Source organism: Bubalus kerabau, chromosome 18, assembly GCF_029407905.1.
Source record: "Bubalus kerabau isolate K-KA32 ecotype Philippines breed swamp buffalo chromosome 18, PCC_UOA_SB_1v2, whole genome shotgun sequence".
Classification (NCBI taxonomy): Eukaryota; Metazoa; Chordata; class Mammalia; order Artiodactyla; family Bovidae; genus Bubalus; species Bubalus kerabau.
This window is the reverse complement of record NC_073641.1, coordinates 23,706,147-23,732,286: the sequence shown is the minus strand read 5'-3', so window position 1 is coordinate 23,732,286 and position 26,140 is coordinate 23,706,147. Positions and strand designations below refer to the sequence as shown.

At 43.5% G+C, this 26,140-nt stretch overlaps 1 long non-coding RNA gene across 1 annotated transcript in view; it reads left to right on the top strand.

Annotated features, from left to right (window-relative positions):
- LOC129633308 (uncharacterized) overlaps positions 1-26,140 on the top strand; it is a 117,092-nt gene that overhangs the window by 23,727 nt on the left and 67,225 nt on the right. Inside the window, exon 3 of the long non-coding RNA XR_008705013.1 lies at positions 8,532-8,645. This is a non-coding gene — a long non-coding RNA (uncharacterized LOC129633308). The remainder of the gene's footprint in view (positions 1-8,531; positions 8,646-26,140) is intronic.

Here is a 26,140-nt window from a genome sequence, read left to right as displayed (position 1 = left end):
GTGACAGACCTTATTTTGGGGGGCTCCAAAATTACTGCAGATGGTGACTGCTGCTGCTGCTGCTGCTTCTAAGTTGCTTCAGTCGTGTCTGACTCTGTGCGACCCCATAGACGGCAGCCCACCAGGCTCCTCTGTCCATGGGATTTTCCAGGCAAGAGTACTGGAGTGGGTTGCCATTGCCTTCTCTGGATGGTGACTGCAGCCATGAAATTAAAAGATGCTTGCTCCTTGGAAGAAAAGCTATGACCAAGCTAGACAGCATATTAAAAAGCAGAGACATTACTTTGCCAAAAAAGGTCCATCTAGTCAAAGCTATGGTTTTTCTAGTAGTCATATACTGATGTGAGAGTTGGACTATAAAGAAATCTGAGCACTGAAGAACTGATGCTTTTGAACTGCGGTGTTGGAGAAGATTCTTGAGAGTCCCTTGGACTGCAAGGAGATCCAACCAGTCCATCCTCAAGGAAATCAGTCCTGAATATTCATTGGAAGGACTGATGCTGAAGCTGAAACTCGAATACTTTGGCCACCTGATGTGAAGAGCTGACTCATTGGAAAAGACCCTGATGCTGGGAAAGATTGAAGGTGGGAGGAGAAGGGGATGACAGAGGATGAGATGGTTGGATGGCATCACTAATTCGATGGACATGAGTTTGAGTAAGCTCCAGGAGTTGGTGATGGACAGGGAAGCCTGGTGTGCTGCAGTCCATAGGGTCACGAAGAGTGGGACATGACTGAGTGACTGAACTGAACTGCTTCTTGGAAGAAAAGCTATGACTAACCTAGACAGAATATTAAAAAGCAGACATATTACTTTGCCAACAAAGATCTGTCTAGTCAAAGCTATGATTTTTCCAATAGTCATGTGTGTATGTGAGAGTTGGATCATAAAGAAGGCTCAGCACTGAAAAATTGATGCTTTTGAACTGTGGTGTAGGATAAGACTCTTGTGAGTCCCTTGGACTGCAAGGAGATCCAACCAGTCAATCCTAAAGGAAATAGCCCTGAATATTCATTGGAAGGACTGATGTTGAAGCTGAAACTCCAATACCTTGGCCACCTGATGTGAAGAACTGACTCATTGGAAAAAACCATGATGCTGGGAAAGATCAAAGGCAGGAGGAGAAGGGGACGACAGAGGATGAGATGGTTGGATGGCATCACAGACTCGATGCACATGAGTTTGAGCAAGCTCCGGGAGATGGTGAAGGACAAGGAAGCCTGGTGTGCTGCAGTCCATGGGGTTACAAAGAGTTGGACACGACTGAGCCACTGAACAACAAGACATACAGCTGGCTGGCAGGCACACGAAAAGACGCTCAACATTGCTAATTGTTGGAGAAATGTAAATCAGAACTACAATGAAATATCACCTCATACAAGTTAGAATGGCCGTCATCAAAAAATATACAAATAACAAATGCTGGAGAGGGTGTGAGAGAAAAGGGAATCCTCATACATTGTTGGTGGGAGTGTAAATTGGTATAGCTACTAGGGACAACAGTATGGAAATTCCATAAGAAACTAAAAATAGAGCTACCATATGATCTAGCAATCCCACTCCTGGGCATATATCCAGAGAAAACTCTAATTCAAAAGATATATGCACCCCAATGTTCAAAGCAGCATTATTTATGATAGCCAAGACATGGAAGCAGTCTAAATGTCCATCGACAGATGAATGGCTAAAGGAGATGTGGTACATACACAACAGAATATTACTCAGCCATTAAGAGCAATGAAATATTGCCATTTGTAGCAACATGGATGGACCTAGAGGTTATCATACTAAGTGAAGTATGTCAGTATTTCCTATAAATGATAGGAAACTGCTGCTGCTGCTGCTAAGTCGCTTCAGTCGTGTCCGACTCTGTGCGACCTCATAGACGGCAGCCCACCAGGCTCCTCTGTCCCTGGGATTCTCCAGGCAAGAACACTGGAGTGGGTTGCCATTTCCTTCTCCAGATAGGAAACTAACACAATATATTTTAATCAACTCTCTTTCAATTTAGGGCTTCCCAGGTGGCAGTAGTGGTAAAGAACCCACCTGCCAATGTAGGTAGACGTAAGAGCTGTGGGTTGGGTCCCTGGGTCGGGAAGATCCCCTGGAGGAGGAAATGGCAACCCACTCCAGTATTCTTACCCGGAGAATCCCTTGGACAGAGGAGCCTGGTGGGGTACAGTCCCTGGGGTCACAGAGTCAGACATGACTGAAGTGACCGAGCATGCATATATTTCAATTTAAGAAAAGATCCTCTTAACTGTTATCTGTATGGGATCCTCAGTTAGCTCTGACTGCCACTTGGATTATTGGGAAGCAGAGCGAAGGGAGCACAGAGGCTTGAGGTGCATTTGCTGAGATCCGTAGTCATCCATACTTTCAGTGTTTATTTATTGAGAACCTACAGTCTTGCCATGGGCTCCTCTAAATCTCGGGCACATAGCAGTCAATAAAGCACTCACGGAATGTCCAATCTAGAACCCACTTCCTCAGCCCACGGGCCCAAGGGGAGGATTACAGTGGTGGAGTTCTGGGGGTGCAAGGGTGGCCTGTGATAATCCCATAGATGTGGTAGAGGCCACGCTGAAAAAAACGCCAGGTCTTCTCTGAAACTGCGCATTTTGGGCTGAAGTTCAAATTCAGTCACACAGCCCCTGGTTGAGAAGGTGGTGTTTACATGCCCCTTGGTTTTTCCAGAGGGGAGTGGACAAGAGACTGGGTTGCCCTCACCTTTTGCTTCCACCTGAGGCCGAGAAATCCTCGTCCTTCCCCTCTTCCATCTGGCGCTGCTGGGACCTCATCTTGTCTCTGTGACTACAAGAGCAGAGTATCAGGCAGACTTGGGAAATGATTTTCTCGGAGAAACTTAAACTGCAATAGTTTGTACAAAGGGCTCTTTATACCTCACCACACTGAGTTAAATTTAGAGGAAGCTTGCAGACTCCAGATAAAGCATTTTATTCTTTATATATTTATTATCTTTCCAAGGTCTATTTTAGTGAACATAGAAAACAAGACTTTAGCCTGAATGGAGAGCCAAAAAAAAATTTTTTTTAACATATAAAAGACCCAGCCCACAATCTTGATTGTTTTTTCCTTTTTTCTTAAGTTTCTTTGCTCAGTTGGGTTCTGGGCCCTTTCTGCCTTGTCTAGTTTACACTTTGGAGGAGATAGACGACCCCTGAGGCTGGTCTCCTGTAAAGTGGGAAAAGCTCCACTCCTCATATTCCTTCCACATGCACAGCAGGTTTTGCTTGGCTGAGCGTCTGTCTCTCTCCTTGAATGCCTGCTTGTCCTGGGGAGACAGGCACTCTTATTGTTCTTGGAGGGGGAAAGGGTTGAGTTACAGCCTTTCTCTTGAGGAGTCATTACTGCTCTGAAGCCCCCAGCAGTCTGCTCAAGCCCAAGGGCAGTGTCGGATCTCAAGGCTTTCCACAACACTTGCTGTCCCAGGGCCCCTGCCTTTTCTGTGGGTGATGGAGCGGGACCAGCACTAAGGAATAACAGTCCCGGATTCAGTCCTGGCTTCTCCATGTATTAGCATCACTGGACAAGCCCCTTCAGTTTTCAAGTCTTACATTTTTCTTCTATAACAAAAGGATATTACTTCCTCTGAGAACTACTGTGAAGGCCAAGTGTGACAATAGATGTGAAAGGCATATAAATTGCACACACTGTATAAGCAGTTTGAGTTTATTCCAGTTTGCTCTGATTCAGGGTTTAGATGATCTACATGTCTCAGTGTTCCTTATGCCATTGTGGCTCTGACAACCCACTGGCAGGGATTTAGGTCAGTTGATGGATATGGAAAGGGGGGGTTCTGTAAGGAGTGTGATGAGCAAACGAAAGCAAATTTTATAGAGGGAGGGCTACAGGCAGATGATGGGCTTGTTTTGGGAGAGACTCAGAGTCTCATTCGGTGTTGGCTTGGGGTTTGAAGCACAGAGCAGAAAGAAAGCTCTTCTCTGAGCCTCTGCACAGAACTCAGTGTGGCTACAGCGTGGCGAGGGCTGCCAGGAAGACAGGGCAGCCCCGCCTCGGGCATCATGCTGTCAGAGGGCATTGTTGTTGTTCAGTCACTAAGTTATGTCCGACTCTTTGTGACCTAATGGACTGTAGCTTGCTTGGCTTCCCTGTCCTTCACTATCTCTTGGAGTTTGCTCAAACTCATGTCTATTGAGTTGGTGATACTATCTAACCATTTCATCCTCTGTTGCCCCTTCTCCTCCAGCCCTCAATCTTTTCCAGCATCAGGGTCTTTTCTAGTGAGTCAGCTCTTCATATCCGGTGGCCAGTCCTTTGCATCAGTCCTACCAATAAATATTCAGGGTAGATTTCTTTTAGGATTGGCTGGTTTGATCTCCTTGCAGTCCAAGGGATTCTTAAGAGACTTCCCCAACACCACAGTTTCAAAGCATCAGTTCCTCGGTGCTCAGCTTTCTTTATGGACCAACTCTTACATCCATACATGACTACTGGAAAAGTAAGGGCTTTGACTATATGGGTCTTTGTCAGCAAAATGATGTTTCTCCTTTTTCATACACTGTCTAGGTTTGTCATAGCTTTGTCGGAGGTTATTGGCACTAGCGAATGCACCAGACTAGAGTCGCTGTCTTCCCAGGGCCTTCCAGAAGTGAATATGCTCGGGCTTTGGGAGAAAGATGTGAGAGCTATTAGTGAGCACTCAGGAGACTTGCCCTGGGTTCTATCAGATGTAACTGGTCTGATACAGAGACTGACAGGAGTCTGGAGGGCTTGTGCCATTCAGGTGGGAACAGAAGCTGGTGAAACTGAGTTACCACAAGCTAGTGAAGCCCGAGGAACTGGAAGGACACAAACATAGGGGATTTAGGCCCCTCTGAGACATTAGGTTAGAGGCAGAAAGGAACCAACTTTAGAGTCAGATAAACTAGGGCTCAAATCTGTACAACTTAGGGCAACTCATATTGTCTCTTTAATACCCAGTTTTTTTTTTTAAGTGGAAATATGACTACTCACTCTGTAGAGTAATTGGGAAAATTAGAGATAATATATATGGTTGGCATAGCAGAATACCCACCATGTGATGTATAGTCAATATATTATAGCTCTTTATATTATCTATTATCTTTCTATTATCTATTATTAGCTTTCTGTTATCAGGTTTCCCTGATAGCTCAGCTGGTAAAGAATCTGCTGGCAACGCAGGATACCTGGGTTCGATCCCTGGGTTGAGAAGATCCCCTGGAGAAGGGAAAGGCTACCCACTCCAGTATTCTGGCCTGGAGAATTCCATGGATAGTCCGTGGGGTCGCAAAGAGTCAGACACGAGGGAGCGACTTTCACTTCACTTCTGTTATCAGCATCCTTGAGTCCAGGACCTGTGTTCCAATACTGGCACTGCAGGGATTGGAACAAATGCTGTCATGAGCTGTTCACAGGGCCACCCTGTCCCACTCCTGAGTCCACAACCTGAGGCTGTTGGAGAGCTCTTAGAGATGCTCTGGTGTTTAGGTCCAAGGGAAGAGCGTATCTGTAGTTGGACAGGTTGAAAAATGTACCTGCCATTCAAACCCACCATCCTGTCCCCTGGAAACCATGTGTATCAGTTTTCTATTGCTGCTGTAACAAACTGCCGTGCACTTAGGGCTTAAAGCAGCACAGATTTACCACTTTATAGTTCTGGAGTCAGAAATCCAAAATGGGTCAGCAGGACTACATTTCTTTGGAGGCTTTAAAGGAAGAATCTGTTTCCTTGCTTTTTTCCAACTTCTAGAGGCCATCTGCAACCCATGGCTTGTGGCCTCTTCCTCCAGTTTCAAAGCCACCAGTGTGGCATCTTCTGACCTCTTTTCTTCTGACTTTTCTTCCATCATCACAGCTTCTTCTTCTGACTTGAGCTCTTCTGCCTCCTTCTGCCTTATAAATACCCCTGTGATTTCTTTGGGCCCATGTAGATAAAAGGATGGATAATCATTCAGGATAATCTTCCCAGCTCTATGCTGCTTCTGCTGCTGCTAAGTCACTTCAGTTGTGTCGGACTCTTAGCAACCCCATGGACTGCAGCCTACCGGGCTCCTCCATCCATGGGATTTTCCAGGCAAAAGTACTGGAGTGGAGTGCCATTGTCTTCTATGCTTCCCAGCTCTATATCCTTAACTTAATCACAACCTCCAAGTCCCCTTTGCCTTGTAAGGTAACACACTCACAGGTTTTGGGGATTAGGATGTAGACCTCTTTTAGGGGGACATTATTCTGTTTACCACACATACCTCCAGTGTGGGACTTGAAAGCAACTCTACTCTGGGGTCCTGTTTTGGATCTGAAGAGGGACTGCTTCCGCCCTAACACTTCCTCTGCAACCGTTATGGTATTTTGTGTGTGTCTTTCTTTCACCAAAGCAACTTTACAGACTGCTTGTATCTTGTTAATCAACCTCTTATCTTTTCCCTCTTGTCTAGCATAGTGCTTTGTTCAGAGTGGGCACTCAGTGCATGTCTGCTAAATAGATAGACCACTAGGTTTATGTTTGAATAATCCTTGTGTGTGTTAGTTGCTCAGTTGTATCCAACTCGGCGACACCATGGACTGTAACCCTCCAGGCTCCTCTGTCCATGGAATTCTCTAGGCAAGAATACTGGGGTGGGTTGCCATTCCCTTCCCCAGGGGATCTTCCCAACTCAGGGATTGAACCTGAGTGTCCTGCATGGCAGGCAGATTCTTTCTATTCTGAGCCAGCAGGGAGTAATCCTGGGATATTACTAGTTACAAGAGGCAACCCTGGAAAAGGCAGAGGATACTAAGTGTGGATAGTTTAGGCAAAACCAGGACTCACTGTGAGTTTGTTCTGCCTGAGATCTTGGAATTACTTGGAATTTTCCAAAGAATCCTCTGGATTAGTCACCCTCCAGATGCAGGTGCAGACAAGCTGCCCTCTCTCTCTCTCTCAAAAGGCAACTCGGGATGTAGGGGAGATGCTCGCACCAGGGGAGGGCCAGTACTGTTTGAGTTAGGATGTTGAGCATAACTTAAATGTTTCTTTAAACCACATGGGGGAAAACTTTTGGAGTAGTTTTTAAAATATACATTGTAAAGTTACAGTAAAATGATCATGAGGAATATAAAGCCTGGAGGTAGCCAGTTTCTGGTGTGGAAAGAGCAACAATAAGAGAAACAAAGGAGAAGAGGCGGTGAGTAGTCAGGAGCCCTAAGGAGAGAGCAGAGGGAACCTCTGCATTGGTCTCCTATAGACGTTTTGACAAAGTACCAAAAATTGGGTCGCTTAAAACAATGAAAACTTATTGTCTCACAGTTCTGGAGGCTGGAAGTCTGAACTCAAGTTGTGGCAGGGACTTGTTCTCTCTGATGGCTCCAAGGCAGATGGATTTGTTCTCTCTGATGGCTTCCTGGCCTTTTCTAGCTTCTGGTGTTTTCTGGGAATGCGTGGTGTTCCTTGGCTTATAGATGCATTACTCCATTCACATGGCTGTCTCTTGCTGCATTTCTTCACATCATCCTCCCTCTAGCTATCCTGTCTCTGTCCAAATTTCACCTTTCTAGAAGAACATCAACCACACTGGATTACGATCCCCTGCCCCCGCAATGACCTCACTTTAACTTCATTGCCTCTGTAAAGATCCTATTTCCAAATAAGATTGCATTCTAAGGTGCTGGGAGTTAGGATGTCAATGTATCTTTTTTGGGGGAGACAAAATTTAACTCACAACCTATTCGATCCAAGATGGCAGTTCAAAGGTTAGACTGGGAAGCAGAATTGTCAAATGCAGAGGAATTAACAAGCAACCATAAAGGCAGAATGGTCTGTCAGGATGATTTTAAAGGAAAGAGTGGGTTAGAGTGAAGAACCCGAGGGAATATATTGGATTGGCCAAAAAGTTCATTCAGGTTTTTCATAGCATTGTACAGAAAAACCTGAACAAATTTTCTGGCCAACCCAATAGTATTTCTTAGGTCATGTCTAGCTTTTATTGATTTGGCATGATCTGAGTTGGAACTCTGAACATATAAGTAGTCACAAAAGCATACTTACTGACACTGTGTCAGGAAACTGTAGGAAGTCTACATTGGCTGGAGGTACCTCTTAGGAGGCAGAGGGAGATGTTTTAGGGTTAGATCACGTGGGACCTCAAATGGCTATTGAGGAATCTATAGTTCGGTAGGGAGTGGGTCCAGGGAGGGTTCTGTGCAATCCAATGACACAATCAAAGCTGAGTTTAAAAAGGTAATCAAAAAGTGGTGGAGGTTAGATTAGAGTAGAGAGAAATGAGATGTGAATCTTCCAAATGAGAGTGTAGAGCAAGAGGTTAGGTGAGAGATGAAGAGGGCTTGAACTTCAGTGATGACGGTGGGTTGGTTTAGGAGGGGACCATGTAAAGGTATCATTTTCCCCTAGGGCTAGGCTTGCGGCTAAGGGGAAGGAATCTGAGTCTTACTTTGTGAGCATCACTGGAGGGGGTTGTCAGGGCACCCAGCACCATTAGATATTTGAGGTTGTTCAGCTAAGATAATCATGTTTTGTTTTTTTGTCTAGTTTTTTCGGAGAGAATTTGGTAAGCTGCTGGATGGATTTTGAGGCAGTTAAAAGAGATCTACCCAAGGAATGAGGAAAACTGGGGAGAAGGAATGAATTATCTGCGTATTTGAAGTAAGTCAAGAAGCTAGATAATGTTCCTTGATAGGTTTCCCTGTACATGATTCTGTCACACCAAATTAAAAGATTTCACAGTCTAAGAGAGCCTTCCTGTGGAATGTAAAGATTTCAGACCATAGATCCAAAATAATCAAAATCTCCAGAAACACTCATTCCTATTGTGATACCATGCTATTTATTTTTCACAGAAGACTAGAAGGAAAAAAAAAAAAATCATTGTACTGAATTTTTGCTTTATTTTCTTTGGAACCTATGCAGGGTACAATGGATGAAGTGATAATTGCTAGTCCCCATCTCTGGTCAAAATAAGCAAAACTCTGAATTAGACTTGGGAGTTCTCCAAGATACATTCCTAAAGGACTTTTCGTTCTGTGGCTTGAATTCCATTGTCTTTTCTGTGACTGGCTGAATACTCTTTTTGCTGTATTTTCAGAGAAGGTGAGCTTAATTCACAGGAACTTGAACACAGTGCAAAAGGCAACATTTGTGCCTGGGAAATCCCTCTGTGTTTATGACTTCCCTAGCTCTGCCAGAGAAAACAGCAGCAGGGCATAAGCTGAGAACACAGGGCTTGCAAGCATCTAATTTAGGCTTAGATGCCTTTGATGTAATGGGTTACCTCTGAAGCCTCCTTGTCTTTTGTTATTAGCCACCAGGAGAGAGAGGCAGGAAATAGTATGTTTCCATTGAAGAAAGCAGGATGTGGTGAGTTGCTGGCTTCTGATGTCAGGCATAGGATGATGCAATAAGTGTGCCTTTGGCGGCTTGCTGTCAAATTAATTTGTGGAGCCTTAGATGTGCCCACCATGTGAATTGATGTGCTGTGCTTGGAACGCTGTCTATATAGCGCGAGGAGCATGGGGCAGCTGAGGGGCATGAGATGCACACAGAGAAGACCAATCTTCAGTGGATTTTTTCCTATTTAGAAAGCATGGTTCTTCTGGGTTACTGCTGGTATCCACTGTCTTTCTCCACATCTGTCATTGATCAAGGATCCAGTGGAGAGAAAAGAAAATGACTCCAGCGGAGTATCATGAGCAGTGGTCAAGGCCCAAGACCAGGAGCCATGATTATGGTTCTAGCACCAGGTCCGGGTGTCCTGGAAGTGTTCATGCCGTGGCTTCTGCTCTGCTCACAGGCTCCCAGGGGCTCCCAGCGGCTCTCACATGGCACCATCTTCCATTTTTGATCTCTTTTCTCCTACGTGGAATTGGATCAAAAATGGAATTGGTCTCTGGAATATCTCACAAGGCCCAGAAGGAAAAGAGAACTTGTATTTGGTGAGAGCCTACTATTTAGCAAGAATCCTTCCAGATGCTTCTGTTACCTCCTTTAATCCTGAGCAATCCCTCTCAAGTATCATTATATGATTTTAAAAGTGATAGAACTGAGGCTTGGAGAGGTTCACATTCATAAAAGATTCAAGCAGCAGAGCCTAGATTAGATTCCAGGTTTGGCTTTGCTCCGTGTCACTGAACTGCCCCGTCACTGTGAATTTTGGGCTAGAAGGCAGAAACTCCAGTTACCAGTGTCTTTTACCGGACTGTGTAGCTTTGCATAAGTCTTCCCACCTCTTCCTGCTTGGTTTCCTTGGTTAAATATTAGGACAATAATTCTGACCCCCCTCAGGAAGATCTGCCGAGGGCTAGAGTTTGTTGCAAATAAAAGCTTTAGAAAATATTAAATTAACATTTACTGTAAGTCCACAAACATTAGACAGTATTAATGGGGTGCTTTTCTCTTTATTGCTCCGTCCCAGGCACTATGCAAACTGAGTGAGCCAGGCCTGGTCTCAGCCCTCCAGGCACATGTGAGAGCTGCTTAAGTTAGATTTGTTTTAAGGAATAAACAGGAAAGAGAAACATATCTGTAACTGTACCAATACAACAGATACAGAGCATAAACAAACTGGTTAGAAACAAAATGTTTTTGGACTAAAATTATCTTGCAAAATCCTGAAAGAGAAAGGGAATGCTTTGGTTAGAATACGTCCCAGTGGAAAAAGCCACTCCTTTTCTGGTAGGTGGTACATTTTCTTGGCCGTCATAGGAAAGTATGGAAGGCAGCTATGCTCACTGTGATCCCACCAATGTTGCTAGTGGGAAGGTTTGAAAAAAGTTAACTGGTGGATGAGGAGCAGATGGACAAGCATCCTAGATACAAGAGAAGCACTGAGAAGACAAGTTTAGAGACAAGAATGGGACGTGTTGGAGGGAAAGAAGGAAGGAGACAATTAGGACTTCTGAGTGATCCCAGAGAAGTACTGTAGTCTGGGGTTGCCATGCGTGCTTTGAGATGTGTGTTTTTTAAATTGAGGTGTTGTTGATTTACAATAGTGTGTTAGTTTCAGGTGTACAGCAAAATGATTCATATATATATATACACACATATATATTTTTTTCTGTTATAGGTTACTAGATGATATTTAGTTCCTTGTGCTATATAGCATATCTTTATTGCTTATCTATTTTATATATCGTTGTTTATATCTGTTAATCCCATGCCCCTAATTTACCCCTCCCCCTCACATTTTCCCTTTGGTAACTGTAAATTTGTTTTCTATGCCTGTGAGTCTGTTTCTATTTTGTATACATAATTTTTTATATTATTTTTAGATTTCACATATATGTGATATCATATAATATTTATCTCTTTGTCTGACTTACTTCCCTGAGTGTAATATTCTCTAGATCCTTTCATGTTGCTGCAAATGGAATTATTTTGTTCTTTTTATGGCTGAGTAGTATTCCATTGTATATATATATTCCACATCTTCTTTATCAATTCATCTGTTGGTAGACAATTAGTTTTCTTCTGTGTCTTAGCTATTGTAAATGTGCTGCTGTGAACATTTGGGATGCATGTAGCTTTTCAAATTAGAGTTTTCTCTGGATATATGCCCAAGAGTGGAATTGCAGGATCATATGGAAACTCTAGTTTTAGTTTTTACTTGTTTTCCATAGTGGCTGCCCCAATTTACATTCCTACTAACAGTGTAGGAGATCTTCTTTTCTCCATACCATCTCTAGCTTTTACTATTTGTTCCCTCATAACTCAGTTGGCATATTCAAAAGCAGAGACATTACTTTGCCAACAAAGGTCCGTCTAGTCAAGGCTATGGTTTTTCCTGTGGTCATGTATGGATGTGAGAGTTGGACTGTGAAGAAGGCTGAGCACCGAAGAATTGATGCTTTTGAACTGTGGTGTTGGAGAAGACTCTTGAGAGTCCCTTGGACTGCAAGGAGATCCAACCAGTCCATTCTGAAGGAGATCAGCCCTGGGATTTCTTTGGAAGGAATGATGCTAAAGCTGAAACTCCAGTACTTTGGCCACCTGATGTGAAGAGTTGACTTATTGGAAAAGACTCTGATGCTGGGAGGGATTGGGGGCAGGGGGAGAAGGGGACGACAGAGGATGAGATGGCTGGATGGCATCACTGACTCGATGGACGTGAGTCTGAGTGAACTCCGGGAGTTGGTGATGGACAGGGAGGCCTGGTGTGCTGCGATTCATGGGGTCGCAAAGAGTCGGACATGACTGAGCGACTGAACTGAACTGAACTGGACTCAGTTGGTAAAGAATCTCTCTGCAACGCAGGAGATCCAGGTTCGATCCCTGGGTTGGGAAGATCCCCTGGAGAAGGAAATGGCAACCCACTCTAGTATTCTTGCCTGGAGAATCCCATGGAGAGAGGAGCCTGGCAGGCTACAGTCCATGGGGTCGCAAGAGTTGGACATGACTGAGTGACTAAAGAGAGAGAAAGAAACTTTTTTAGTGATAGTCATGAGATATGTGGTTTGTATCCTGCTTCTGATCTGTAGGTGATAAGAAAAGAGAAGCAGAGCTGAAGGCTCTGAGGTGGCAGGTGCACTCAAATCCAATAAAATGGGAGAGGCCTGCCCGACCCTAGCTGGCAGAGGCGACAGTGATGGTTGTAAGGGCCAGTGTTAAAATTGCATCATGATGTGTTACACGATCCTCTCCCAAATCTGCGTGTCAAAACTGCACTCAGCTTTGAACGCCACCTCCTCCATGAAGCCTTTATTGATTTCACCAAACTGGTTATCTTGTCTCATTTCTCGGGACACCCAGTGCTGCTTTTGCCTTTTCTTCAGGGGCTTCACACATTCAGCTGGACTTTCCAGTTATTTTTGTACATGCCATGTCCATCTAGTAATCTCTTTCAAGGCAATGGAATGCTTTATTCATCTGGGGGGCTCCCATTCCACCCAGGGAAGAGGTTAGCTAAAATATGTTTGTGGAACCAAATGGAAGCAGCAGTGATTTGAATAATAAGGATGTGGCAGCACTGGGAATAGCAGGCATCGAGCCAGTAGCTCTTGCCCGAGAAGGGGCATGTGTGGGTTCAAGCCATGACTTTGAACACCTGAAGCTATTTTTTTGGTCTTCCATTGCATGCCTCTCATAAATCTTCTCAGCCTAGTGGGATAATATCACTCACTCTCCTGCTATATCCATGGGGGAAATGAGGAGGAAAGGAGAGAAAAATATCACTTATTAGGTACCTGCTATGAGCCAGAAACTTCTTAATTATTTGGATTTTCTTGATTATAAAATGACATTGATTTTAGAACAATATTTTTTGGGAAAATTAAAAACAACTATATTCCATCAGTAATTCAACTGTAAGATCCATTTTGATCTTGGTAAAGGAATTCTGGGATGTAATGTGAAGCTCAGAGACCCCATCTTCTGCTTCTCTGGAGCCCAGCTAGAGGTAGACCCAAAGCCTTCTTCAAATCCCCCTGGAATCCATGTGAGTCAATGGTGTAGATGTTACTGAGGATTTTATAGGGGAAGTAGGAAGAGAGCTGTATACCGCACACTGGCAGTAACAGCTTATTAATGCTCTTACGAATGAAATTTCTCAAACACTTCACCACAAGGAGGTCCTTTGAGTTCTCTTTCTCCCAATTGCATCCATCCAAGCAGGTTTCTCTCTCTGTCAGTTCTCCTCTCAGCCCCCACGAAGTAAACTCCTCTTCTTTCTTTGTGCAAAGTAGTTCAACTCAGTCTTGTCTATTTCAACAGTCTTTTCTTTCCAATATTCACCCTCTTTTGAAGCCAGTTTAGCAAATCCTTTTTATGACTTGATTGTGCCCTCTGGGATCTCACTCTGCTGCTGCTAAGTTGCGTCAGTCGTGTCTGCCTCTGTGCGACCCCATAGACGGCAGCCCACCAGGATCCCCCGTCCCTGGGATTCTCCAGGCAAGAACACTGGAGTGGGTTGCCATTTCCTTCTCCAGGGAATCTTCCCAACCCTGGGATCAAACCCATGTCTCCTGCTTGGCAGGAGGATTCTTTATCACTGAACCACCTAGGAAGCCCATCCAGCTAAATGTATCATCGAATTCATTCATGTTGTATCTGTGCTACAACATATTATTATTCACATATTATTCCAATTTTTCAGACAAAGAACAAGTACAGAAAAAGTAAAGTAACTTCCTAACTTACAAAGAGGGGCAGAGTCAGGGTTTGTATTTAGGACTGGCAGACTCAGAAACCTGCAGCTGTTCAGTAGACAGAGATGCCTTGTAGCACGCATCTCTGCTTAGTGCAGTACCTGCAAATCCTCCACTTCCCAGGAGGGAGTTAGATCTCAGCCACGTTGTCAGGCAGTAAACGCCAATTCAGAATCTACTGGACCCCGGAAAGGTTCTGCTGTAGCGGATCCATGAGGGTGGAGGCTGCATGGGACAGAGGGGAATGCTTTGTACTCTGGACAAGCCTTCAGTCTAGCTAGGAAAATGGGAATTGCTCTGAGACAGTGATGGAATAATTTATAATCCAAGGTGGTAGATTTGGGGTGGGTAGGGAGGACAGCCTCCAAGAGGCCTCCTAGAGGAGGAAGACAAGCATACCTCCAAAGTGGAGTTGGTGATGAATAAGGTAGAGCCTGGGTAATGGAAGAGACCACTCTGTTCATTCTGAAAATGTTCCCTTGAATAAAAAAAGGAGCCCGGGGCCAGCAGCTTTATTACACTCCTGAAGTTGAGAGTTAGGAGACACAGGCTTTTACAGAGCACTTCAGAAACCTAATATTAGGTTTACAAAGATCACATTGTTTAGGAAAGGAAAGGACTTTATACTACCTTGATTGTGTTCTCCTGACATTTCAGAAGAGCCTGGGGGCTCTCTAAGGGTAGTGTGGAACGTTGTGAGCTGATTGTTTTAAAAACCGTTTCCTGTATGCAGAGAGTGATTTTTTTTTTTTTTTTTAAAGAAAAAGCGATAGACTTCAGCTTTCTCTTTATTTCCTTGTTCCTGTGATGTGTCTTGAGCATCATTTAGACATTTGGCAGAGGTGTCCACGTATTTGCATTGTAGGTAGGGAATAAAGCTGGAGATGGAGAAAGGAGATAAGAGTTGAGCATCAGGGCCACAGAAGATGAGGATGGGAAAGAGGTGTGTCCTGGGCCCCTGGTGTGGGGGAGGAGAGGAGGTGAGACCTGCCTGGTCCCCTGGCTGCCAGCTGCTGTCTGAATCTACACCCAATCTGCAAAAGGTGATTGTCCTGTTTGGTTCCTTCCCCTTTCCTCTCCAGCATTTATGCTCATTTATTTTCTTGGCTGAAGGGTTGAAGATTTCCTGTTAAGATGATCTTTCTGATCAGCTTTGATATTCTTATTGTCCCTTCTTGGAGTATTTCCCTAGAATGACATTTTTATTATATCAGTGCAGCACTTTTTCCTAACTGAGAATCTATACTGGAAATGTCAGAAAGGATGGCTTGTAACAGTGGATTGTGGGTGGTTAGCCTCCCTATCGAAAGATGAATCTCAAGGCACAGAAATTGCAGGGACTGGAAATAGCAGCAGATGAAAGTTCCCAAGGCAGCCCAGCTGCTGGCCTCCTAGGACTTTACCAGACACGGTTCTCCTGAAATAGCTTCTGAAACAACCAGACTACCACATTCTTCACGAGATGAAGACCATGTGACATAAAAGAGGTTTGGATTTAAAGAGTTTTATGGACATTCTGTTAATGTAAGCCCAATTTTCTTTACCGTAAATGATGTGGTTGGAACTCCTCAGATAGAATAGAATTCATTAAATTGATGCACAGAGAAACTGTTTTACATTTCTAGGACTGAAGGCACCTTGATTTATTTGAAAGATGTTTATTTTCCAGCAGTGTCCTCTCTGCTCAGTTCTCCTGTTTTTTATGCCTCCCTGGCTAGGTCTGTGTCTATAGCTTGGAGGATTTGGCTATGTTCCACTTTTTAGGTTCATCAACATCCTTCTAGTGATTGATTTAGTGATGACAGGAGGAAAAAGTGCCTTTGGTCTGTCCCTAACATTTAAAGCGCTCAGGGCAAGAGTTCACCTGGAGGTGTGCATGCACCACATGTCTAAATATTTAAAAACTAGAAACCAGACTGTGCCCCAGTCCTGGGCAGCTTCCCACTTCGTAGCCCTGCAACCTGTTCCCTGGGACTGAAAGCAAGTGCTCTAGAAGCTACTGGAGGATGCTCCAGTGGGGACCAGCCCTGATTCCCAGGAACCAGCAGTGGTATGGTTCTGCTGGGACCCGTAGGAGCTGGGTCCGTGCCCAGCACTCCTGGCAGGTCTCAGGATGGAACTCTGGATCAGTCAGGCTCCTGGACAGCTGGAAAGGGCATGTTTCCCTCCACTTCACCTCATTTTTTTCATGAGATTTTCAAATCATTCTGAGCACCTCTAAAATTGATACCATGGGAACAGAAAAGAAGGACAAGGCTGTGCCGTTATTTGGGGGCAAATCAGATGTGTCAAATAGATAATTTATTGTTTCACTTTAAACAAAAGCAAAGGCAGAGTCTGTGACCCTCTTTTCTCCTCTCCCACCATCTGACACAATCATACCCCAGGGCTCTTGGTCCCTATTGCCACCTGGCCTGGGGGCTTCTGCGGCCCATTCTTCCTTCTCCTTTAATTGTCCTCAGTCAAGTCAGTTATCAAACTTTCAAAAATCTTTCTTGTGGGACTAAAAAGAGAAAGAAAATTTTTGTGTTTTGAGAGTTCTTCTAAAGCACAAGCCCTGACCCAAGAGTCCACTCACTACTCTCCCTTACTCAGGTAGGACTTGAAGGTCACTCATAAAGTGTCCTCCCTGTCAGGTCTGTGCTTCTGTCTGTACCTGGTTCTCGCTGTGTCTGAGGCTTATGTGTGAGATTTCAAATAAAAGAACAACACCATGTGGTAGACAGAATAATTCTCCATCCCCTGCAAAATATCCATGTCCTAATACCCCAGATCGAAACAGTGGCATGCTTTATTATTTTGGGCTACAAAATCACTGCAGATGGTGACTACAGCCATGAAATTAAAAGACACTTGCTCCTTGGAAGAGAAGTTAACCAACCTAGACAGCATATTAAAAAGCAAAGACATTACTTTGCCAACAAAGGTCCATCTAGTCAAGGCTATGGTTTTTCCAGTGGTCATGTATGGATGTGAGAATTGGACTATAAAGAAAGCTGAGCGCCGAAGAATTGATGCTTTTGAACTGTGGTGTTGGAGAAGACTCTTGAGAGTCCCCTGGACTGCAAGGAGATCCAACCAGTCCATCCTAAAGGAAATCAGTCCTGAATATTCATTGGAAGGACTGATACTGAAGCTGAAACTTCAATACTTTGGCCACCCGATGTGAAGAGCTAACTCATTTGAAAAGACTGACCCTGATGCTGGGAAAGATAGAAGGTGGGAGGAGAAGGGGACAACAGAGGATGAAGTGTTTGGATGGGATCACCAACTCGATGGATGTGAGTTTGAGTAAGCTCCAGGAGTTGGTGATGGACAGGGAAGCCTGGCATGCTGCAGTCCATGGGGTCACAAAGAGTTGGACACAACTCAGAGACTGCACTGAACTGAATCCCCCAAACACGTGAATATGTTACCTTACCTGGCAAATGAACTTTTCACATGTGATTAAGTTCAGGGTGTTTGATGGAAGTTATTGTGGATCATCTAGTTACTTTTTTACTTGAAATATAGTTGCTCTTCAGTATTACTTAAGTTAACTAGCTAGCTAGTGTGTCTGACTCTTTGCGACCCCATGGGCTATAGCCCACCGGGCTCCTCTATCTATGGAATTCTCCAGGCAAGAATACTTCAGTGGATTGCCATTTCTTCCTCCAGGGGAATCTTCCTGACCCAGGGATTGAACCCATATCTCCTGTGGCTCCTGCATTGACAGGCAGATTCTTTATCACTGAGCCTCCTGGGAAGCCCCACTTAAGTTACAGGTATACAGTAAAGTGATTCACCACTTTTAAAGGTTATATGACATTTATAGTTATTATATGGATCATCCAGTTATAAAAAAGAGGGTAGCAGGAGAGACAGAAGAGGAGGGAGATGTGAGGACAGCAACATAAGCCAGACTGATGCGATTGCTGGCTCTGGAGGGAGAAGAGGGCCTTGAGCACAGGAGAGCAGGTGGCTTCTAGAAGCTGGAACAAGCAAGAAATGGATTCTCCCTATACTCTTTCCTGGAGAATTCCATGGGCAGAGGAATCTGGTGGGTTACAGTGTGGGTCACAAAGAGCCGGATGTGACTGAAGTGACTTAGCCCACTAGAGCTTCTAGAAGCCCTGCCAACCATGTAGATTCCTGACCTCCAGAACTATATGATAATAAACTTGTGTTAGTTTAAATCACTAAATTGTGGTAATTTGTGGCATCAGCAATTGGAAATGAATACAGCCCCCTTCCAACCCATCCTAATCACCTGTTGCTTCCTCAAATCACAGACTTAACCCACTGACTTAGGGATGCTTTGCTTTTTTTTCCTGATGAACTCAAACCATTTTCCATTTCCCACTAACACACACCATGGCTTCACATTCTTGGACTGGGATTTTGAGAAGTCCTAACGTGCTCTGCTGTGTTTTAGGGAGAAACAGAGCCCCTATGTATCAGCCGTACCAGTGAGCTAGGCAGATAGGCAGGTGTGAAGGGGACTTGAGGTGATGGACCAGCTGTGTGCTTCTGAGGAACTTGCCTTAATTGGGAAACTTGATTAGGTGGTGCAGTGGTAAAGAATCTACCTGCCAATGCAGGAGACATGGATTCCATCCCTGAGTTGGGAGGATCCCCTGAAGGAGGAAATGGCAACCCACTCCAGTACTCTTGCCTGAAGAATCCCGTAGACAGAGTAGCCTGGTGGGCTACAGTCCATGGGGGTGCAGTGAAAGTGAAAGTTGCTCAGTCGTGTCTGACTCTTTGCGACCCCATGGACTGTACAGTCCATGGAATTCTCCAGGCCAGAATACTGGAGTGGGTAGCCTTTCCCTTCTCCAGGGAATCTTCCCAACCCAGAGATTGAACCCAGGTCTCCCACATTGCAGGCAAATTCTTTACCAGCTGAGCCACAAGGGAAGCCCAAGAACACTGGGGTGGGTAGCCTATCCCTTCTCCAGCAGATCTTCCCAACCTAGGAATTGAACCGGGGTCTCCTGCATTGCAGGGAGATTCTTTACCAACTGAGCTATCAGGGAAGCCCTAATAGCTTCTTTGGGGTTACAGAGTTGGACACAACTTAGCGACTGAGCACAATCAGTTAACTGTGTGCAGCTCTGTATGTTGACTTGCTTCTTGCCCTCCCCCACCCCCCAACCCAAGTCTTGACTAAAGCCTCTCCAAAGCAGTTCATGTGTGCCATAACTGTGCTGCAGACTTGCAAGGGGAGCTTAATGACTATTTCGGCCAAGGCGATAACGGGGAAACAGCCCCTTTGAAGCCAGAGTTGGGGAGACAACAGTGATAATTAATTTTCCCGGGGGATGCTCACCTGCAGGGAAGAATCCAAAATGCTTTTTCTGAGAAAGGCATGTCGTGGCCATAATGATCAGGGTTCTTGGTCTTCTTTAATCAATTGGAAATTGACTAGAGGCCAGACAAGAAATTCAGGCCAGGCTTTATGGGGGCCCTGCTGCAGCAGCAGGGAAGGAGAACAAACAGCAGGGTCCCTTGCTCACTCACCTCCTGAAGGGGCGTGAGCTTGTTCCTCATATGGAGTGAGGCTAGGGCTTGTGCCTAGGGGGTGGGCAGGAGGGGTGGCTTAGGTGTTTTGCCCACCACTCCTAGGGTGATGTTGTGTGCAAGGGGTGCTCAGTACCCTGCTTTTGCTCCTGACTTCCTGATTTTGCTCTTTAGAAGCAGCAGTTGGGCTTTCTTGGTCTTTTGGTAGCTTTTGTCCAGAATTTGCCCCAACTTTCTTTGTATTTTGTTGTTTCAGGAGAGGAGGATCCAGGTGTAAGCATTAATACCAGTGGGTCCCAGGTCCCAGCCTGTCTCAATAAGGGTTAGGATGAAATTCCTTTGCAATGTGAGTGTGCCTCTCTGTGCCAACCACCACTTTTCAACCCCAGGATCTGGGGACACGCAATAACAAAGTGGAACTTAGGAGCTTGGTGGCAATGGGGACTGTCAACCCTAGAAATAGACAGAGGCAGCCTCTGTGGAGTTAGCTTCTTGGCAGGTGAGTCATTGCTTCTATTATACGCAGCCAAGGGCTCAGTTACCTTTACCACGGGTACTGTAACACTTAAACAGCAAACAGCATGTGTTTCTTTTGCTATGTCCCACTACAATCATTAGTGGGACAGTTGTTCAGTTGTTCAACAACTGTTTAACACCTTTGTGCCAGAGAAAATGCATAACCCTTTTGGTCTGCCATAAAACAGAAGCAGTTTTAAAAATTGCATTTCTTGTAATGAGTGTAAAATTCTTCTGAAATAACATGACCCCCTGCGTAATGTGACAATTGTCGTACATGCCACACACCCAGATCTCAGCAGTTCTATCTGTAAGCACAGGAACCAGCTTTTCAGCACAATCAGAAACCTGGCTTAAGCCCAGGAAGGATTTTAGTTATTTAAGTGATACTGGAATTAAAACGTTTATGTTCAAGCCAAATAGGTTTCTGAGGGTAGTCCAGAAAGTAGGACTTTGTGATTCACCAACTGTCTAACAAATAATGCCACATATTCAAAAGGAGAGACTGGAAAAGATAGTAAATGATGTTGGAGGTTATGGGAGAGAGTGGCTGCTTTGGTATTGGTGGCAGTTGTGAGAACATGATGACAGACTGAAGCTGGTATTTGAAGTGGGAGGGAGTGTCTGACATGACAGAACGGAGTTGGGAAGAGAAAGTGGGAAATGGATAGTGCACCCTGAGGTCAGTGCTTTCCATCAGACCCGCGTTCCAGGAGTGCTGCTGTCCTGGGAACAGTGTGGCCAGAGGAAGGGAGCAACAGCTACATCCACCTTCTCCCATCCACCCTCCTGTTTACCTCCACCCACAGCCTTTTGTTTCGAAACTAAGAGCTAAACCTTAGTAACATGCAGTCATTCTAAAAGGGATAGGAGCTCTTGTGAAAAAGAAGTTATTAAATTCTAGAAATACACATGGCACACATAACTGAGGGAGCTGCTCAGGTGTTGACAACTTGCATTGTGATTTGGAGGAAACAGAAAGGCTTCACAAACAGGTCTTTTTACTTCTCTGAAATGTGTTTGGTATTATTGTGGACTTATTGAAATTCTAAGAAGCTCTTAATGATTCATGCTAGCCAAATTAAGAAGTTAGAGCATTTTTGTATGTACCCCATGTAAGAGAGTAGAGAAGACATCAGAACTCAGTTTCATTATTCTTTCTTGTACTTCTCATTTTATTATTCCAGCCAGGGACATGGAATGTCTTGATAGATTGAACAGCTGTATATATTGACTTAGAACTGAGAGACAAAATGTGTCCCTGTCTTGAGATTTCTGAGAAAGTATAGCGATGAGATTTATTCAAATCACTTAGCAAATATAAGAAGTGGAAAGTTTCACTAATCCAGGAGCAATCATTTTTGAAATTGTCTGCACTTAGAGAATTAAAATGATAATCCTGACCTGGTTTGAGCACTTTTATGGAAAACTCAAGAGCTTTATATAGTGTCAACTTTCTTTATATAATTTCTTTAGATTTAATTTTTCCTTTCAACTTCAAGTGCTCAGTTGGTTTTGTCACTTAAAGCCTACTGATGACAGCTGAATTATTTCTTAATTTTGCTGGATTTTGCTTTTTTTATGGGAGTCTTATTTGTCTTTCTAGAATTATCCTTCATGAAAGCTGCTTCTTTTTACCATTTTTTCTTTATTTCTTGAAATAAATCAAGTATAGCTAAATATGTTATCTCTCGTTATATTAGTTTTGGCAATATATAATGGGTCAATATTAAAAGAATTAAAGAATTAGTGGAAATGCTGAAGCTTTTTTGAGGGAAGGAGAGTGAATTGTTTGGGTTACCTATTCCCTTAAGATTTGTTAGAATCATATTAAGTTACTTAAGCATATTCCCTGGAATAGCCTGATATTTCATCACATTTGAAAGCATGTGTTTCCTTCCTAAAGCGGTAAGCCTTAATATCGCTGGGGCTGGAAATAAAAATTTCAAATGTCAAAAATTTCTCACATTGTATTTTCAAAGAGAACAGACTTCACTGATGTGAGTGGTTGATGCTTTAAAAGTTCTAAGCAAATGTTCACTTTCAACTGAAATTCTATTCCATCTGCTTAATGAATCCATGTGAAGCGCATCACCCTCAAGTTATAGTCATTCTTTCTTTGGTGTGAGGCCTCATCTGAAAACCTGGGAAACGCGCCCCACCAAACAGCACACCAAATACAAAGAATTTAGTAATATTGTAGGTTCCGTTCCAATCTGTTTCCCAAGGTCTTGGTGAAAGGTATTACTCCAGGTTTGCTAGGAGAACATAATTAGGCAGCGTGGGAGAGGGAGCATTTGATCAACCTAATCGGTTATTCCTATCTTGCAGAATCTTTTGATTCCTTCCTCAGTATTGCAGTAGGGAATTTCCAGAATCTCAACTTCATCTAATAGGGCTCAGCACTTAGTCCAAATTTCCAGCAATTATTGCAGCACACAATTGGAACTGATATCAATTATTGAAGCTATCGCATTAATGCAACATACCCACTGAGAAAACTCCTAAGTATGACTTCAGCCTGATATAAAACTATGCTTTTCCCTCTTAGGTAGAGAACTCTTTTTATCAGATTTTTCCCTTTACAAGGAGCAAAGCACTCTTTGTACACAGATTTCGAAGATTTTTGTCTAAAGAGATTAGTAAAATTTCACAGTTCCTCTTTTGCAGCTAAGCCCTTTCCTCCAGATTTTTGACTTCAGAAGTGAGTACCCTAGGTCATGTTGGGATCTGACTCTAGGTCTAGAGATAATGGAGGTGACTGTGGAGCCGGGCATGAGAAGAATGGGTGTGCAGGTTGTTACGTGTTTGCTCCTTCCCATTGGTTCTTTGTCTTCTCTGTCTTGCTTGGTGCTTTGGCAAACTGATCTCTTGGACTGAGCTCCTTTGACCTCTGACTTCTCATTGGTTTAGGTGAATGGGAAACAGGATCTTGGGTAGTGAAAGAGGATAGAGTTCAGAACTTTTCCTTTGCCTTCTTCTTTCTTCTTTTGCCAGGGTCCTGGTTGGGACTGTATTCCTCTATACCCATACTTCCCAGTGGGTGGCCCGCTTCCTGGACAGCTTTCACTGGTTTCAGGCCACATGTCTTTCTTTTCTTGCTCCTTTGGGCTTAGTCATGATAATGGTTTCTTGCTGTTAGCACGGGGTGCCTCATCATTCCTTATTGGTTCCTTAAAGCTGCCTCGCTCACTTGCTCGCTCAGTTTGCTTTAGTCGTGTCCAATTCTTTGTGACCCCATGGTCTGTAGCCCACCAGGCTCCTCTCTCCATGGGATTCTGCAGGCAAGAATATTGGAGTGGGTTGCCATACCCTCCTCCAGGGGATCTTCCTGACCCAGGGATCGAACCTACCTCTGTTTATGTCTCCTTCATCAACAGGCGGGTTCTTTACCATTAATGCTATCTTGGAACCTAGACCTTTGTAAACAGTTATAAAATAAATCCTTTTCAGTTAAAACCCCTTGGGTATTCTGTATCTTACCTACAAGGACCTTAAATGATAAAATTAGCTTTTCTTTTCAAGATACCTCCAACATCTAAGGCTGTTTCATCTGTATTTATGCAACCAAATGGTAAAGGCCTCATCAGATGAGGAAAAGAGGTTGCTATGGCTACAAGGGGGTGTGGTTGGATGTTTGGAGTCTCCTAGTTCTCAAAACCTCCTAAATAGCTCCACTTTGATTTTTGGACCATTTTTTCCCATCATTGCTCTATATTTAACATGAACATTCTAGTAAGTCTGTGAATTCAATCAGTGGAGTTTGTTTTTAAGGTACTTATTTGGAGAGGGCAATGGCACCCCACTCCAGGATTCTTGCCTGGAAAATCCCATGGACGGAGGAGTCTGGTGGGCTGCAGTCCATGGGGTCGCTAAGAGTCGGACACGACTGAGTGACTTTACTTTCACTTTTCACTTTCATGCATTGGAGAAGGAAATGGCAACCCACTCCAGTGTTCTTGCCTGGAGAATCCCAGGGACCGGGGAGCCTGGTGGGCTGCCGTCTATGGGGTCGCACGGAGTTGGACACGACTGAAGTGACTTAGCAGCAGCAGCCTTATATCTCTAAGAGATAAAAAGATTCTTTTAGCTCAGTCTGTGCTTTGAGATGTAGGCCATGATTTGACTGTGTTACTCTCTTTTTTGAACTGTCCAGAGCCAGTAAAAGAAGCCATCCACCGCTCTACATGGAATTCCTCGCATCCTTTATGTTGTTTCATGACACTGAAAAATTGGTCCCCCACAGCCTTGAAGTACAAAAGGACTTCATTTTAAGTGATCCCAGGAGATACTTTAATGAGCTGTTTCTCCTGTCTGCCATGAGTTAGAATATTCTCTTTCCTGAATACTAAAGGGATTCTTATGTTTTCAGCCAGATAACCAATCCTAGATCTGACCATTTCTTTAAGGGTCCATTACCTGCAATTTCATTCTCTGGTATCAAACTATGTTTCAATCAGCATACTTGATTTTAATCAACAGAAATTGCCTTTAGGTGGTTTAAGCCAGAAAAGAAATTTTTGGAGGGATGATGAGTAATTCAGATTCCACTAAAAAGTGAACAGACACTAAGTGAAGAGTCTAGAAAATAAGAAAATTAACTAAAATCATGTCAAAGCAATAGTCTGGTTAGGATTCTACCATGGGATCTTGCCATAGTCATTGATAGCCTCCTGGTGTCACTGAGACCGTGAATAATTTTTCAACATTTCTCGCATATTCAGGGCATTTTCTCAGATTGCCGGTGTTAAAAATCTCTGATTGGAGCATTTGGTAGACTTAGTCTAAGCTCTAGCTGTTAGTAAATGAGTATGAGCCTGGACCTTGCCTCCCACTAATATTACCACAAAAGAGAATTCTTGCTGAATTGGTTCAGCTGGGAAAGAACTTGCCTGCCAATACAGGAGATGTAAGAGATGCGGGTTTGATCCCTGGGTTGAGAAGATTTCCTGGAGAAGGAAATGGCAATCCACTCCAATATTCTTGCCTGGAAAATTCCATGGACAGAGGAGACTTGTGTGCTACAGTCCATGGGGTTGCAAACAATCAGACATGACTGAGCATGCACGCATCCACTCAGCTGTTGGTTAGCTAAAAATCAAGACAAAAACTGAATAAAAAAAAAAAAGGAAGCAATCACTGTTTAATATATGCATGCTGCCTTCTTGACTCTGGATTGTCAGAGTCCCTTTGTGGGGCCAATGTTGGAAGAGCAGTCAAGCATACTTGCTATAATTCTTGGCCACAGTGACTCAAATATGAAAGTAATGATTACTCAAATTGGTTATGGTTTGAGCATTGTTATGTACATCATTTATGGTCTAAACTCCTCCTCTCCCTTTCTTCCTTTTTCCTAATATCCCACTGGTCACAAAGCTTTGTTGATTTGTATTCCATTCTACCATAGAGATTTGATAATTTTATTTTTTATTATTTGTAATTTTGGCTGATTAGTCAAATCAGTAAGTGATGCTAAGCCATTCCTAGTATCAAATATTAATAATAGAGGACAGGTAAAGGGGAAGAATGTTCTTGTTATCTGTACTGTCTCTTTTTAAAATTAATATAGTTTCTCTTTCTTTGTTTCAACTGTTGTTTCTCTGAGTCCATCAAAATTTGAAAATTGTACATTTTGTATTTACTCTGCTGCAGATAATTTCTTCCATTTTGATAAAATTGACTATTTAGCCAAGGATGTAATGTTTTGATTCTAATGATTAAATGAATACCATTTTTTACAATAAGTAGGGGCATATTTATGATTTCTTCTGTCATTTTACTAACTTATTATCTAGAAATTGTAGATTTCACATATTATAAGTTCTTATTACTTGGGTAATTAAAGATTTAGAAAAAGCTTGTATTTCTGTGGAAACCTTCCATTTTTGAACTATGAACACTGTGAATTGCCCTAGAAGATCCCAGTATTGTCACTGGTAAACAATTTTGTCGTCATTGTTGAGGCCAGCTTTTCGCTCATGATCC